Source organism: Nipponia nippon, unplaced genomic scaffold, assembly GCF_047370975.1.
Source record: "Nipponia nippon isolate SJK-2023a ecotype South Korea unplaced genomic scaffold, ASM4737097v1 scaffold_3, whole genome shotgun sequence".
NCBI classification, from domain to species: domain Eukaryota; kingdom Metazoa; phylum Chordata; class Aves; order Pelecaniformes; family Threskiornithidae; genus Nipponia; species Nipponia nippon.
In genome coordinates this window covers 23,254,591-23,271,870 of record NW_028262347.1, presented here as the reverse complement: position 1 = coordinate 23,271,870, position 17,280 = coordinate 23,254,591, and the positions used below count along the sequence as shown (strand labels likewise).

The 17,280-nt window shown below is 42.3% G+C and overlaps 1 protein-coding gene across 5 annotated transcripts in view; it reads left to right on the top strand.

Moving 5' to 3' along the window:
- Positions 1 to 17,280, top strand: part of PLXNB2 (plexin B2) — a 257,489-nt gene that overhangs the window by 79,075 nt on the left and 161,134 nt on the right. The gene's annotated exons all lie outside the window — the stretch shown is intronic.

Here is a 17,280-nt window from a genome sequence, read left to right as displayed (position 1 = left end):
CAGATGTTGCTGGAGCATATAATAAATGTTTATTACTACTAATGGAGATAAAACTTCTAGGAGCCAATCTTGCAAGAGGCATTAAAAATTAGCAAAGAAAAAAAAAAAGAAAGGAAGAACAGCTTGGCAGAGGTTCTGTATTCATAAACCTATTTATAGATGGTGTGCTGGGTAGAAGAGCAGGTTTGTGCCTCTGCCAGCAAGATGCTCTGGCCTACTGCTGTGCTAGTGCTTGCCCTAATTTTGCACTTATATTCTGAGTCTCCCAGGGGGATGCTGAGCAGATGCGTGATTGACCTGAATCTCAAAGGTGCGTGGGTTTGACTGCGTCTCTGAGGATGATCGGAGAGATTCGATCAGCTTCTTTTCCAGGACCTGTTCACGTTGATTAGCATGCGTTGGCTTGACAGGTTTCTCAGAAACCTGCTTGTAAAACCTTCTTCCAACTAAGAATTTTATTTATCTTCAAGTGGCCAAAGAGACCTGAAGCGAAGATTGACAGAAGGGTTGCACAAACATGGCTCTTGCTCTGTTCTTTATCTGCAAAGTGGTTTAAAACCATTTTGGCAGCTTGCTTGGTGCTGGCGGCACTCCTGGCGGGAATGCTAGTTCCAGCCTGGCGTGAGCCTGGAGAGGAAGGCGAGGGACTTTGCTGGGATCACCTCTGCCGCCTTCGTCTCGGCTACCAATAATAATTGTCTGTAGACCGAACTTTTTGGAAGATAGCACTTAGCCTTTCCAGCAAGAGAAATGTGTCTCCTGTCCAACACCAAAGAGAAATGAAACAATGGGAGAGGAAAATAAAATTTACAAAGAGCCAAGTTAAGAAAACAAGTGTTACTTTGGTGTTTAGCTAGTAGCTGGCTGCATGCCAGTTTGGGAGGGTTTTTAGGTTTGGATGCTTCTGTGCATACGGTTTTACTTCCCCTTAAAAACTAATGGGAAAGGGAGTGATCAAAATACAGTTTTGCATGCATGTGAGCTGCAGAGTGAATAAAAGTGAAGACAGCTGTTCTAAAACAAAAACGTACATTCCGCCTTCCCACATTTATTTATGTACCTAAAATCATGATTTTTCGAAATGTAGGAAAAAGCATGAAAATAGCCACTGTTTAAGCTTATTTAGAAATACACATCAGGGAAGATGAGTATCACTAAGGAACAAAGGTGGGTCCTGTGAAGGATACGAACGTAAGGGTGGACTCACTGAAAGCAAGTAATAGCAGAGTAATTTTGCTGTGGAATTTTAAACCAATTATGTGAATAACAGAGGATATGTTCTGAAAGTAGCCAGAAGTGCTTTTTTGTGGGTATAGCTAACATGGTTTCAGAAAGCCTCTGGCCAGCTGGAGTTAGCACTCCCACAGCTCAGATGGTGCAAATGCTCGCGTGTTTGGCTGTACTTCGTCGCCTCGCTGCAAGTCGGCCTTTCTTGATCTGCCTCTCCCATGGTAAATCTTCCAAAAAATGCACAAAGGTGTATCTGATAATACCCAGTGCCTTGGCTTGTTTCTATGTCTGATTGGAAACTCTGATGTTCAAAAGGTGCTTGGTCTTAGATTTTGCAATGATTAAATGTTTCGATAAGTTGCATTAAGCTACATCAGTTACTGCAAGTTTCACATAACTGGACTGATTAAAAGTAGTATTTCAAGAAGCCTTCACTGATCTAGTTGTTTCTTGAGCTCTGTTCCTTTGAAAGGAAGATTAGCATCCTTGTGCTTTTTAATAAAATGAGCTGAGTACTAAAAATCCACTGTCAGCAGTTTGGCTGGAACACCAGAGTATGTGGCTCATTGCTCTACAGAACATGGAGGATATTAAATGTGGATATTAATTTTGTTCATTCCTCCTTCACAAAGAAAATAGAGAATGCTCATACAAGAGGGGGAAATAGTTTACGGGTTTCTTCAGCATGCCTTTCGTAGTATGCAATTATGAACTTTGAGGTATAGTGAATATGAAGTGTTTCCTGGTGTTAGCCGTGTGTAAATAAGTATAAATCAGGTTAGTTATGGTTTTGGGGTTTTTTTGGTGTGTGGTTTTTTTTTTTTTGTTTGGTTTTTGGTTTTTTTTTAACAACTGTTGAAGTACCTACGTGGTAGTGCTTAAAAGATAAACAAAAACTATGAGACCTCTACTAAACTTTCTTTTCTTTCTAGAAGCTTTCCTCAAACTTCATTAATCTTCAAAGTTTTCCCTTTAAATGGGTGGCCAGCATAAACGGTGCTGCAAATTCATTTCATGTGAAGATTTTGTCTCTAAAGTTGTTCAAGTAAGCGTAGCTGCAAATCTGATTCACTTGTGTGGCAATGAACTTCACATGTAAATCGAGCTTCTAATAAGTCTGCATTGTGCTAGAAGGTGCTAATGGCTGCCATCAATCAGAGGGCTGGTAAAAGTTGTTCTCCCCCTCTCCCCCAGACTAAATGAGACAGCAATTAAATGCCCTTTTGTTGAGTGATAGCTGAGACAATGGAAATCAATGTCCAAAGCACAAACCAGAATGGCAAGTCTTAAGTATAAGGGAAGCCATGTGTCCCAAGGGATTGGCAGGTTGATTTGCTTACAGCTGAGAGGGTATATGAAAGGAATAACTGGGAGTGTAGACAGCAGGAGAAGCAGTAATGCTCCTTAGAGCAAACAGAGAAGGGAATATTTGCTGGGAAGACTTCTGAATGGGGCCGTGCTGCCATCATCTTGCCTGCGTGCAGCCCAGGCTCAGCTGGCAGTACAAATTTGATCTGCAACAGGCCCTGGCATAAGCTCATGATCAGAAAATATGATACCAAGTTTGTTTGTGGTATGTTTTCATGTTGGCTGCTCAAGAACAGGCAATATCTGATCTGGTATGAAGCCTACTGATACAAACTTAACCTTTCAGCTTTTCTGAAAGTGCTTCAGCTGGCAGGGTGAGTTAATACTGGACCAGAGCTGTTATTGCAGTGGTTTAGATTCCTGGAACAGGATTTGCTGCATTGTCAAGCCGCATGCTGGGAGCAACATCCCTCCTCCCCACATGCCATCACTTTTGTTCCCGAGTGCTTACAGGTGCAAGACTTATTCTTGTGTCTTTCCTAAATAAAACTGCACTGTAAAAAGCCCAGTTTGCTCATCCATTTCTTGTAGATGTAAACAATCCCTTGAGACCCTTAGTACTGGTTAACAATTTTGTCCAAAGGACATGCAGTCACTTAGGTGGCTGAATGTGTTTTGCCTGTGGTCTTCGCTCCAGACCTTGTCCAAAGCTCATTATGTCAATGGGACGTTTCCTTTTGACTCCAGCTCACAGTTCTGCCTTAGCTTTATTGCCTGGCTGAAAGGGCCTTAAGTTACTCGTGTGCACAGGGCCGCATTGTCTCTAATCTGTGTGGGTTTTTTGTTTTTGTTGGGGTTTTTTCCTGCTTTTGTGCAAAACTGTAAATGCATTGAGAACACCAAGCTATTGCATTTACTAATGGCAAGGCGCACTGCTGTCATGCAGCTCATATGCTGTTGGCAGACACCGTGGCTATATGATGCTTTACAGTAGCTCAGCTAAACTGAGAGAAAGTCTGCAAGTTTAAGGCTCCAAAGAAATGTTACAGTAAGATATTATTTTATTTTTGTGCCTGAAAAGTATTGCACACAGATGACCACAGTCATCTGAAGTAACACTAGGATTTGACTAAAAGAAAATACACCTGTTCAGAGTTCTGTGTTGAATTTTTTCTGTGGAGTGCTGTGTTTGTCACTCCTCTTTTGAGGGCTTGAACAAAGAAAAACAGAACTGCCTGTATTAAGAGGTCCACAGAAACTGGCAGGCATTAGGAATGGATTCATACAAAACCTGCTAGTTGGTGTTCCTTGTCCTTATCACTCGGTGATAAGACACTCTGTCTTTTCTTTGTGTCCCCATCAAGGAGACACTCTGTTTTCAAACTCACCATGTTCTACGGCACTCACCATTTAGTCTTTGGTTTTGTAGTATTGACAATTACTGTGAATGACACACTTCACAATCCCGTTGTCTTCATATCAATTCAGGTGTTCACCTCTGACATTAACTCTGGTTCTAGCCTTGACTTGCACGTGACTTCTGCATCAAGCGCTCTACTAAAGTAAAGCAGAGACCCAAGGAACCAGGAGAGACTCTGTATGGGCCCAGCAATACACTGCCATGTTACCAGCATGAGTATAATACTTCAAACCTTTCAATGAAGACTTTGTATTATTGTCATCTTCACTATTACCACTACTGATACCTTTTCTTAAATATTAAAGCATTCTTATCAATAAATATATAGTAATAAATTCTACAACGTGGCCAAGATGATCATGGGCACAGAGAGTGCTAAAGCTATTTGTACTGGTTTATATTTAATTATTCTGTGTGTAATTTTGAATAATGACAGATTAGCTTTTTCTAAGCATCTACTTTTATATTGCAAGCTTTCAGCAGTCCAATAAAGCAGAGCCATTGACTGCTATTTGATGTGTCCATTACCTCCTGCAAATGCTTTGGAATACAATGGGGTAGCATGCAGACTTCAGAGCTGTCATGACAGGTATTAAGAACGTGTCAAATCGCAGTGATGACTGATAACATATCTGTCATTCGTGATGGGATTATTAGGAAGAGGAAAGCCACTAGGAGAAAGATACTCCGGGAAAAAAAAAGGGGGGGGGGGGGGGGAGGAGGAGGAGAGAGGATTTACTGTTCTTCAGAGCTGCCTGGTTTAATTAAGCCTTGTCTAGTCCATAAACAAATCTATTAACTTTCTGAATGCTTTGGCAGCTTACGTACTTTAACGCTGCAGCAGTAATTCCATGGAATTTAGGTTTCTTTTTGGTGGATAGTTGCACAATAGGTATTGTGGCTATGATGAAGGTTCTTGACCAGTACATGGAAACAGCTAGTGCAATAGTACTATATTTTTTTTATTTTGTTTTCTAATTGAGAGTTTAACAGTACAGTGGAAGAAAGAATTCAGTGGGCACGTAAGACATTTTCTGCATGGAAACTCTTTGTAGAACTGAGGAAGGAGAACAGTCTGCCAGTGCCATTTGACTTGCATCTTTGGTTAGCAAAAGGATGTGAAGGATTGTGCTTGGTTTTGATTTTTTGATTTTTTTTTTTTTTTTTTTTTAATTCTGGATGTGTATCTTGTGTGAATGTGGAAAGAAGGCTGAGCTTCATCTCACTTGTAAAATTAGGTTTTGCTGAATGTGTCCAGTGTGCCTAGTACACAAACTGATGCCTTTCAGGTGTTTTAGGCTGAGCCATAAACACATCAAACATTTAAAAGCAGTTAAATATTAAGACAAAAGAAGCATCTTATTCTGCTGCTTTTTGGTACTCGGGCAGTGCCAGGACAGAGGAGGTGACCTGCGTGCTTCTTTCTGTCAGCATCTTTGGTGCAGCAGTATCCCCAGGAGTGGTAGCACCAGTGTAGCTATCTCATACAGCCCCCTGCATACAGAGCTCAATTGGGGGGGGCACATTAGAAGTCAGGAGAGGGGGAGACTTGAATTTCAGTGGGCTGAGACAACTGTTCCTAGCTGTCCTATGCTGCCTTAAATCCCCTTTCAGCAGAATTCAGCAGGATAGCCTTTGAACAGGGACTCCTAACGCTGTCCAGATTGTCTCTGTCCTTTCTGCCAATTTATCTGTTGGCTTTGTATGAAAAAGGACCTGGTCTTTATCTCCGCCCATTCCACAGGCACAGCCAAAGTCCTTATCAGCTCTCTCAAGGCCCCCAGTCCATCGGGGAAGCAAAGGTAGTGGAGGTCAGCCCAGTGCCCAAGTGGGCACTTGGGTACCACTGGGCTATTGCTAGAGGGCAGCTGCTGTGTTGGATGTGTTCAACCAGGGTGGCTGCCAGCTTGAATTATGCATCTGGTGGCCATCCATGCTGGTTGATGGCTCAGAGAGGAGCAGCTGCTCTGAAGGTAAGCAGGAGGCCAAAGGACAGTCTCAGGTTTGGGAAGCAGAGAGGGAGAGCAGAGAGAAAAGACCTCTGTGAAGACCAAGCTGTAGCTGCCATGGCATGAAGTGAATAATGTTTGACTGATTTTTAAGTGATTGGTGGTACATAAGAAGCACGCAGTGGCCTAGCCAAAAGCGAACGCTGTGGGGTGTCTTTGGACCCTGTTCCTCACAGTTGCTGCCGGCAAATCGGATGCCATAAGCTGTCCATGTCTGCCTTGTGTCATATAGCACAGACAAGCCAAGCCCACCCCGCTCTGGGTGAGTCCACCGCTCTCCTCCAGTGGGGCAAGCTCCTCTCTTGGGCAAGGTGACCCCACAGCAGCCCCACCACGGGGCACGGAGCACTGGCGGGGCAGCAGGGTGGGTGGCCAGCCTCTCGCCCCGGCAGAAGGACATGCCGGAGCACGTGGCAATGGCTGCGTGGGCACCGTGGGTGCGAGCGCAGGCTGCAAGCTGTGGGGTGAGCCACAGCAGGGATGGCAATGGTACCCACTGCATGCGTGCTCGCAGCAGGGTGCCTCATCAGTACCATAGGGGAAGAGTGTGCACCAGGGCCATTGCAGGACACTCATGGGCTCATGCCCTTGCTTACCTCATGGAAACTAGCTTGCCAGCCCTTGGGAAAGACTTTTTTTTTTTTTCCCCCCATCTCTAAATGCACGTTTACCCCACCCACAGAGTCTGGCTGAGCAAAGACCGAAGAGCAACCTGAAGCAAGGATGCCAGGTTTTAAATGTGATGTATTGCAGCTTCATTAATTTCCCAAGGTAGTTCTCTCGAGGGCCTCGTGGCAACCATCCCAAAACAACCAATGATCTGGGTACCTCAACCCAAAGCTGGTTTAACTTAAGAGTTGTTAAAGGAGCCTGATTTTTTTTTTTTTTTTCTTCCTCTAGAAGCTGAACTCAGCACTTCTTCAGAGTAACTTGAACTGTGTACCCAGAAATGATTAATCATACTGTACAGTCTTGGCTTTAACTTCCCCCTTTATACGTAGGAGATTACCATACGGGTTGTTAGTCTTGCTAGCTGGCAGTACCTCAGTTCATACTGATTAAATATGGTTTTGTAAAGAGGAAGGGCTGTGGAGAACGGCGCTGCAGCGAAGAGCCTTGCTCCACCAGTCACGGGTTTGCTTTCGGCCCTGGGTAGATGCGACACAGGTGTTCATGTATATTGATGATGGGCAGCCCATGGTGTGTGACTTAGCTCTTCGGTGGCTACCCCTTTGGGAGGAAACACCAGCGCAAATAGAGACTCTTGGCAGCATTCACAGCCTGCTTTATATTTTTTTTTTTTCCAGTGCTCTCATTGTCTTTCATCAAGTCCCATATTTAATAGATTTATACGGTGAATGTGTTTTCTGTCCCGAGAAAGGACTACAGTAAATTGATCATGAGCTTGGACTACTTCTCTGAGGGAAGCTATTCCTTCTCTGTACTCTCTCTCCCTTCCCCAATTCACTAGACTTTTAGTCAGTTTAAAAGAAGAAACAGGAACACTTATCTGGGAGGTATTGCAGAAGTTGATTTGAGACTCAGCTATTTCTTTTTTTTATTTTGCTGTACATGAGGTGTCCTGAGACAACACAGAAAATCATAAGGTTGGGGGAGTCACCTCTGAAGGTCATTGAACTTTTAATAAAATTCCTTTTAGGGTCCTTTTAAGATCAACACTACCCTGCACGGTCTCAGTTCTGTTTTACATGTGCTCACACTTAGCTGCAGTCCAGTTCTTGATTTATTTTTTTTATTTAGTGGTAGGATTAAAAGCATCCTTTGAAAACCAAACCAAACCACCACTACCATCCAATTCAAATACACAAGGATATCTTGAACCTGAAAAAAAAAAACAAAACCAGCAAAGAAAACCATTTTTAAGTCTAACTCTTGAGTTTATCACATATTTGAATGAAAACTGATTTCCATGTTTGTTTGGACAAAGTAAAATATTTCCAAAAATTGAAGAAATCAGAAGTGATGGTGGTTGCTGTTTGGGGGAGGGGAGGTGGAAGGCGAAATATTGCAAAACAACTTTTTGCTGATAACAAACAAAGCCCAGTGGGAAATTTCTGTTTTGAAAATATGTAACTGTTGACATGGGGATGTTTGTTAGAATATTTTTAGTGCTGACAAAGGAAAGCAATGTTCATTGGAATTTTGGTCATCTTGAATGAAAACACATGTTAAGCTACGGTTGCTTTGCTCTGGATGGTAGCCTTACATTATGCGTAGGAAAGGTTTCTCTCAGCTAACAGTTTCCTCTTTTGTTTCCCCCTCTAAGCCTTTTATACTGTATTTAGAGGAGAGGGAGTAAGAGAGAGAGAGAGAGGTTTGGTCATAAGGAGAATAGTGTGCTACATGAGTGTCTGCGATACCAAAGACTTTCAGGGTGGTGTTTGCAAGTTGAAAGATTGCAGCTAAACCTAGGTAAAGCTAAAAAATTTGTACTCATTTAATTGTGGTGTAAAGCATCAGTATTATCATATGAAAAGCACCAGTGATGCCTTGACTTGCTTGATAAAATAAGAATCTGTTCATGGTAATGACCATTAACTCACTGACAGGATGATAAAGAGATTACAGGGTTCAGCTTCCCACTTATAAAGAATTGGTTGGTGCACGTGCTATTCTGCTATTCCCATCTCAGTGTATGTTGTGGAACAGTCACGGAAAACATTTTTAATATTTTTAATGTGCTACCTGACAGCGTGATCTCTACAGTATACAATTTTCTGTTCCTCTGACCTCTTACACACCAATTGTATTGGGAAAACATTAATTAAATGGGAACAATGTATTTATTGTGACTTGAAGTTGCTTTTATCATGGTTCCTATTGTTCAGGTTCCTGAACAGGAATGAAAGAGCCTGCTTAAAGATGCTCTCCAAGTGCTCTGTTTAAGGATGGCTCTTTGTTCGTAACTGCCAAAAAGTAGCAGCAAACTCTAAAAGGAAAAATTCCATTCTGTGCGATTTCAGTCCCTTGAGTCTTGATGCAAAATGTTTTCTATTAATTAACTTCCAGATTTAGCTTAGTTTAATTTTAGTCTCAGTCACGGGCCACCAATGTGTTTTGTTCTTCTTTAAATGGACTATGCATCCCTTGGTAACACCTTGAAAAGACCGTAATTTTTGGAGTGATGGAAAGAAAGGTAGCACCTTACAGAAATTCAGTGGGAGTCTTGTTTATACACTAACCTGCGTTTTTTTGGTTTTGTTTTTTTCATTATATGGTATATTGCCAAAGAATACCTCCGTGCCCTGAACAGAGACCAGCGTCTGTAGAAGTTACAGTGCTGGTGGTGGCCGTCATCTAAAGATCATGAGGCAGATAGAACAGTTGGGGGACCGAGGGTAAGATTTTGAGTTCAGAGTCGAGCAAAGTCTCACCCCCCTGAACAGGCTCAGAGCCCCACTGCTTCTTACTTCCCTAGTGACGTAATTTAGCTTGACAAAACCAATTCTATCTCCTCTTAAGCCTTGCCTCTCTCATGGCATATTACATGGTATGATATACAGCATCTTCAAATGGAAGAGAATTCAACTCTCTCTTCTGTCCTAGGTATGAAAAATAGTTTTCATTCACGGCTAAGTGTTAGCCAGTATAGCTTCCAGAAAGTTGCACTCGCTCAAGCCCTAGCCAGCAGAAATGTTACTACTTTGAAGTGCCCTATTAAATTCTTATCCATCCTATTCCTACCTTCTTACTGTTCCTGCCTTTCTGTTATAAATTTTTGTTCTCTGATGTGTTAGACTGATCAATTATGTATCATACGGAAAGGCAGTTTTCTTAACTCTCCTGTCCAGCTGTAACCAGTTCCTCTGTCACCTTTCTAAATATTCTCCTGCCCTTTTTGAGCATTTCCACAGCATTCGTGTTACTCTTAGTGATGTGTGAAATTCCCTCGTTCCCTTTTCCTTACCAGCCTTCATATGCGTTCATATGAAATAGAAATGTTGCCATACGGCCTCAAGCTGCACCAGGGGAAGTTTAGGTTGGATATTAGGAAAAACTTCTTCACCAAAAGGGTGGTCAGGCACTGGAACAGGCTGCCCAGGGAAGTGGTTGAGTCTCCATCCCTGGAGGTATTTAAAAGACGGGTGGACGTGGTACTTGAGGACATGGTTTAGTGGTGGACTTGGCAGTGATAGGTTAACAGTTGGACTCAATGATCTTAAGGGTCTTTCCAACTTTAATGATTCTATGATTCTCTAAGTTACAGCATGGAGGGGATTGCAATGAGAGAAAGCCCAAGAACACCACCTCAAGCCTGTTACTCCGTAAAGAATTTAAATCACAGGATTTACAAGGGGTGCAGAAGTCGATCTGAGGAGGTGCCTGCTGCTTTGAAAAGTTGGGGGACCTGTTCAAATCCCACTAGTGCCAGAGAAGACCTTGTGCCCTGAAACACAGAGGGGGAGTAACTAAGCTCTTAGGTCAAACGTGAGTGTCAGGGAAGCTTTGCAGCTGCACTGCTCTGGCTCCCCTGCTGCCAGTCTTCAGCTGAGCTTTAACCAAGACTGCTTGGAGTCTGGTGTTCACCTGTGTTGCAGTCATGTATCCTGATAGCAGCTCAGATATGGTCTCAGTATTCAAGCTGTTACTCCAGATCTACAGGCTTTTAAGAAGGTAAACCCTATTGGCTATTTTAATGCGCCAAGGATCTTTATCCCCATCCTTTTCTGCCAAAATATCTATGAAAATATTGTTTCGGGTTTTTTTTTTTTTTGTATAAAAAGCTTATCCTACCTGATTCTTCTGTTGATGTCCCTGCTCATTGTTTGTAATCTTACTTCTTTCTGGTGACAGGCATGCTGATATTTGACATTAGGATATGCCAATATACACAGTTTGAGAGAAAACTAATTGAATTCTTTCTATGCATGGAATACAGAATGTAGGAATAGAAGCCTGTAAATTGCTTAAAAAGCATTGTATGGTTTAAAACTTATTTGTTACCCTGCAGTTATCCATAAGGTCCGCTCTACAGTCAGCCATCTGTATAGTTACTCATATTACTGCATGTTTCATATCTGGCACACAAAAAAATGGTGTTTATTCTTTTCTTCCTGATGTGAAAGCCATTCTCAGTCAATAAGCTGTCAAGCTACCCTTTTGTTGTCGTTACTGCCTAGTTGTGTTCTTTCTCATCGAGTCTCCTAAATCTTGCTGGTCTAATGTGTTAAATTCTTTGACAAGAACGTTCCAGTTTTGGAGCGCTGAGAGCTTTGCTTGTTTTTCTTCATGAATGGAATGAAATGCTTCTTGGTGAAAATACAAATGCAGCAGAAACTGAAGAATTTAGACTTCCTTCGTAATCAATAGACGAAAAATGGACACTTCTAGGCTGTTATCCACCGCAGCCCTTGAGCTCTCCACCTTGGAGAAGATTAATTGCATTCTCGAAGTGCCTGGTTTTCTCGGCTGATAAAGAGAGGTTAGTTGGCTCACTGCAAGAGCTGTTTCCGCACTGTTGCTACAGAATTTTAGGAAAGATGGGCTCCAGCTTTTCAGTTTCAGCAATGAATAGCACAGCTAAGCAAAGACTTTTATCTCCTCTACTGTGTTTCTATTTAAAAATAAACAAAAAGGGTCCAAAACCTATTTTGCTTGTGCTTCCACTTCACATGGCAAAGTTGATCTGTGAGGTCCTCTCTCCTCTCCCCCCACAAATTTGGGGGTTTTACTTGGAGGCAACCTTGGCTACAAAAAGACTGCTTTAAAGTTTGAATATTCAGACTGAAGCTGAATGTGGTGAAGTGCTTCAAAAATAGGCTGTTTGCATCCCTTTCCTTAAAAGTATTGCACGCAAGTGCTTGGAAAGCTTTACCAAATACATACAATAAATAGATTATTCTTCTCTAACATTAGCCTTTTCTCTGCTATGCTTGGGGAACTCGGTGCAAATTGACTTTTTGAGACTATGGTATATTTCGCATTGTTATGCTCGTGATAAAGCAGAAAATGGGAGGCACTATTTAAGGTCAAAATGATTTTCACTTCTGCTTTCCATGAATTTGTATTTAGGGCTGTCTGGCCTTCTGGAAAGTTGTTTCTCCTAGAGATGGTCTCCAGCTTTGCACAGAAGGCAAGGATGGAAAATGTATAGGACAATAACAATTTCTGTATCTGTAATATATTACAAGGGATTTTTCCTTCCATATCAATGCAGTTGTATACCTATGTTTAGTCTCACACAGCACGGCATTTTTTTTTTTTTTAATATGAAAGTACATGATATTCTGCAGCATGAATTAGGGAACGGTGTGCTCATTAGGCTAAAGCCCCGTGCCTGCTCTGTGAACAGCTGAGCTGCTGGGGGACACCGGTGTGGGCAGGCAGAGCTGGCCAGGCAGAACAGCTGAGCCATCCTCGTCCCTTCGGTGCCAGGTCTGCTGCCACCCAGAGAGATGTGAACTGACCTGGATAACTCTTACCAACCACAGTGCTCAAGGAGAATTACACTAAAAGGATATACTTTATTTGATAGAGCAAAGAAATGACCTTGTGGAAAAATGATGTAGGGGGCTTTTGTGTGCTTCCCACCCTGACTGTGTTGGGTCAGGGTGGTGAGTGCTGGGGGGCAGTGGTAATATGTTACCACTCCAGCTACCCCTTGAAGAAAGAGCTTATCTGAAGCCCCAGTGATGTCTGAGTTTCAATCCTCTAACCAGGTTGGTGCTTTTGGTTTAATTCCTGCTATCATTGTATGGGATTTTCTTCTAGCCGCTAAATGTCCAGTCTTTGTTTCATTTGTGTTGATTTACTGGCCTTGATGACAGTGTCAGTCACTTGTGCACTGTGTTTTCTTTCCAAAATGGTTTTTTTTTTTTTTTTATTAGTTTCTGGATTTTTACAAAGTGAATTGATGTGCTTGGGTTTATATTGTTTATGATTTTATTTTATTCATTTTGTTTCTTAACTAAATATTGTTAGCCTTTTCAATTTTGTGTCATATGGAAGCTTTCCAGAGCTGCATTGCATGTGTTTGATTTTAATTAATTATGCATCGCCTACTGGGATATATATTAAAAAAAATGCATAAAGCTAATATCTTTATTCATTTAGCACTGAAATGCACTTTTGCAAAGTGATAGGCCTATAATATGTTATTTAAAGGGCTCTGACTCATGACTGCAGGCAGAGTTTTTTGATACAAGGGATAGAGTAGCAGAAGAAGTCAGCTTTGATCTGTTGCTTTTCACTTCTGAAAGGAGACTGTCCTGGACCATCTGCATCCCTTCTCTCAGTCTCTTGCTGGGTACTGGATAAGGTGAGAAGTTTTGGCACCTCTGCCCAAATGCATCCTCCAGTGCAGCATCCCTGAGGGCAGGACTTTGTGGGGTGACAGCCCCCTGGGCTCTGCCCCGGGGGGGCCCGGCAGGTCTGACAGGGCGGGCACCTGTACAGCTTTCCTCTCGAGAGTCTCATTTAGCAGCTGGCTGGAGTGAGTGGAAAAGTCCTTCCAAAGACTATCGTTAATTCAATTATCTAAACGTGCAAAATTGTATTTTGCGCTTAAACAGAGAAAAGAGAGCTATGTGCACATCTCCCTTAGCTGGGATCCTCTCCCCATATTTCAGACCCATCTGGCTTGCTCGTGGCCATTTTATCAGACGGTGCAGCTTTTCCTATACTGGTGCTCCCAGCCAGCCAGGTTGTTTCTCTGGAGGCTCAGGGCAGTGTTTCTGAACTCGCTCAACGCTCCCCTTCTCTCGAAGCGGGAGGTCTTCCTTTGATCTTCCTTCCCCAGGCTTGGCAAATGGCCCTGCCATCAGAATGGGCGTGAGGAGTCCTGCAAAGCTATAAACCTGGCTAATTTGTTGGAGGGGAGGCTTCTGAGTGCCAGCTGTTGTTTCACCTTTCCTGCCTCGTTACCCAACAAGCCTTGTATGGCTTCCCTCTGTTTTTTAACTGTGTGTTTGGGTGGCAAGGAAACAAAACAAAACAGAACAAGATGCAATGGTTGGAGGTTTTTTGTTTGTTTGGAAGAAAAAAAAACCACCAGATATACAAATGCTTCTTTAGTTCAACCCACGCCAATGTAGTTGTTTTCTTCCCTCTCAAAACCTATCTACATTTATATGGTAGGAAGATACAACTTGGCTTTATTTTAATGCCCTGCCCTGCCCTACCTCAAAGTCCAAATCTATTTGTCACTCTACCAAGTTACCTTTTGCCCATAGTTTCCAAACACCGCCCAGGCGTTTAAAAACAGAAATGATCACAGTATAGAAACAACAAAGTCTCTTGCATAATTCATTAGCATGTATGTGCGCATTATCCGTGAGAACGTATCTCCAAATGCAACACATTGTAGTTACTTGTCTAGGTGGTTCTATTTTAATCTCCTCCTGCAAGAGGGAAGTCCCATGATCATGGCCAACAAAAAAAGTTCTCCCTTCTTTATGCATGGATTTCTTCCAGTTTAAACCACCTATACGCGATGTCTTACTCCCTTTGAAGTTGGTGGATTCCTGCAACTTTTGGGGACTTGGCTACATTTTTGTTGTAAAGAAGTGGCTAGGCCCAGTATTTCAAATATGTCTTCACTGCACCCTGACACCACACGAGATTGTTTCTTCTGATGTTAACATCTGGATTCCAACATGACTAGTGCTTCCAGATTTTTTGTTTCCCTTGCCTTCCCCAGCATGAAGTGTACCACAATGGAGAAAAGCTACGCTCGAGTGAAACCTGTAATGGTGCTAAGAAAAGTATATAAATGATGTATCACTTCCAAGCTGTCAGCTGAAACGCTTCCCCCCACCTCTTCCCCTGTCACTTTTGCTATTAGTAAGAAATTTTCATTGCTGTCTCCTCTGCCACTAATCCCGTGGAAAAATTTCAGCTCGGTCTTGGAAGGGAAAAATATCTTGCAGGTGACTCCAGACTGGTAAATAAGAGATCAAATTTTAGGTAAAACAAACAAAAAAAAAACCAGGAGAAGTGCTGAGGTTTTACTCTGGCAAAATCCTGTTGACTTTATAGGCCATTGGTTTCAATAAAAATTAGTAAAAACATGATGTGGGACGGTGTAGAGATGGCTACTGACTGATTCCTGTGTTGCTCGTTCTATACATGGTTGTATTTTCACATACTCTTTGTTTCATCTGCCTAAGACAGTAGTTTGTAATTCAGACAGCCAAGAGGCAGCTTCTTTGAGGGCAGCAGTATTAAAAATATTGCTTCTTTTTTGGCAAACTAGAAACATTCTTGTGTGTGTTTAAGAAAGATGGGCTGGATATTTTTGGACGCTCACTAATTCAGTTCAGCTGTCCTTGTTTTGTTTGCTTGGGTTTGGAAAACGAGAGCAATGGTGAATATATGGAATTACATGAAAAGTAATTCTTTATGGAGCTGCAGACCACCTTGTTCATATCTTCTCTGTATATGAAGAAATCGATCATTTACTGTGTCTTTTAATTTGTAATTCAAAACGTATCCTTGTAATGGGCAGACCAATTCAGTTTTGTCAAAGTAATCATCTGAGGGTAATATTCTCCTGCATAGCTACTGGTATACCAACTCTTGTATCTGTTTATCTTTGATGTGTTTATGAATTTACTTACACAGCAAAAGGTAAGAGAGCCTATGGAGGGAAAAAATAATAATAAAAAAAAGAATGGTAACAATGTTTGTGGAAAACATTGCTGCAGAAACTCCCTTGAGGGACGGTACCCCAAACCCTGAAGCAACTGCATACTACAGAAGTAAAACCACGTTGTCGTGAGCTGATGGGTGGGTTTCCATGCACAGGAAAAGAAAATGGGGACGGCTGTGGGACATGCTGGGGCTACTTTTCATCTTTACCCACAGGCAGCTGCTGGGTTTGCTTCATCCAGTGAGGACCAGAGGCAGGAGCAGACAGGGCGCCAACCTTGCACATGGTTGTAAAAGGGTGAAATATGGTGTAGGAGGAGAAAAGGGAAAATGAAAATCAGGGAAGCAAACAAAGGGAAGAAGGATAAAAATGTGCTGGAGTTAGTGTGAAGCCCCAGAAAATCTTTAGCCCCCTGAAGATAAGCGGATGCTATTCTTCTTGGGCTTGTTTTTCTTTCTGGTGGTGCTCAGCGTTTCACGTTATATGTCTGTCTTTGTTACAAGTGAGTGAGTGAGAGAGGTTATCGCCGTTTTGAGAGGGCTCTTTCTTTTCCTGCCTGAGAAGGTGATTACTCAGGAGAAGGTTCTTAAAACCCAAATAAATCTTGGGATCCCAACAGATAGTCCCAATATATTTAACGTTTTAGGCTTTGCTTTAAGATGGTGTGTTTCTACTGCTCCTTTACCACTAGCAAAGGATATACTTTTTTTTAATGTTGCATCTGTTAGCAGTCAATAGCTTAACCAATTGCATTCCCAAAATTGTCCCAAAACCATGGGTTTAGTGTGCTTATGGGCACCTTGAGGTTCTTGACAGAACTGGATTATTTTAATTGACATAATGAAGTAAATGTACTGTACAAACATGAGAGAGACTGTTTTCATGTTGAGGTGCATTAGTTTGCTAGTAGTAAAACCTAAATTGCAATATATTATGCAGCCATCCCTAGAAGATAAGGTTGATAAGGTGGTGCAAGACATCCCTGCTCAGAAAGGCGTGCTCCGGTTTCCTACCTCCTTAAACCTGCTTCTTCCCTCCGAGCACCTGGAGCAGCCGGAAAAGTCAGGGTACAGACCAGGGACTTTTCTGTATGTGGTTTACATTTATTAAGAAATAAGTACAAAGCGATCTGGGCTAAATGTGATGATGATTTTACAGTGCATTCAGGATGCCTTAGATGGAGAAGGAAGTTATGACAATCAAAACACTTTCTTTAAAAATTGGAGCCTGTGCTGACTTTTGAAGCTACGGAGTAAGTGCCTTTCTGCATGATTAGTTCAGGCTGTGGCATCAGAGTTGTGGATGATAAATACAACTGGCATAACCGGCTGGTTATGCTTCTGGGGTGTTAATTTTGAATACAGTTTTGTCTGTCGGGGAGAGTGTGTGGGTGAAGCTTCCTGTGGGTGACTGCGACTCCGAACACTTGCTCCAGAGCTCCAGAATTGGAGCACAGCTGTGAGGCAGGAGGACTTTTAGGCATCTGTGGGATCCTGCCTGCTTTTAAAGAGTATTTCCAAGGTTGTTAATGCACATAAATCACCTAGCCCTTCAGGGACAGCTGGCTCTGTTTTAAACTTGTTAGGTATGTTATAATGTCGGCGTAGAGTCAACAAGTCTGTCTGTAGCAAGGGAACTGAGAGGACTCTCAGGCCTGCGGTGGGATAGCCCTTGTGGAGGAGATGAAACCTACTTCAGCACCA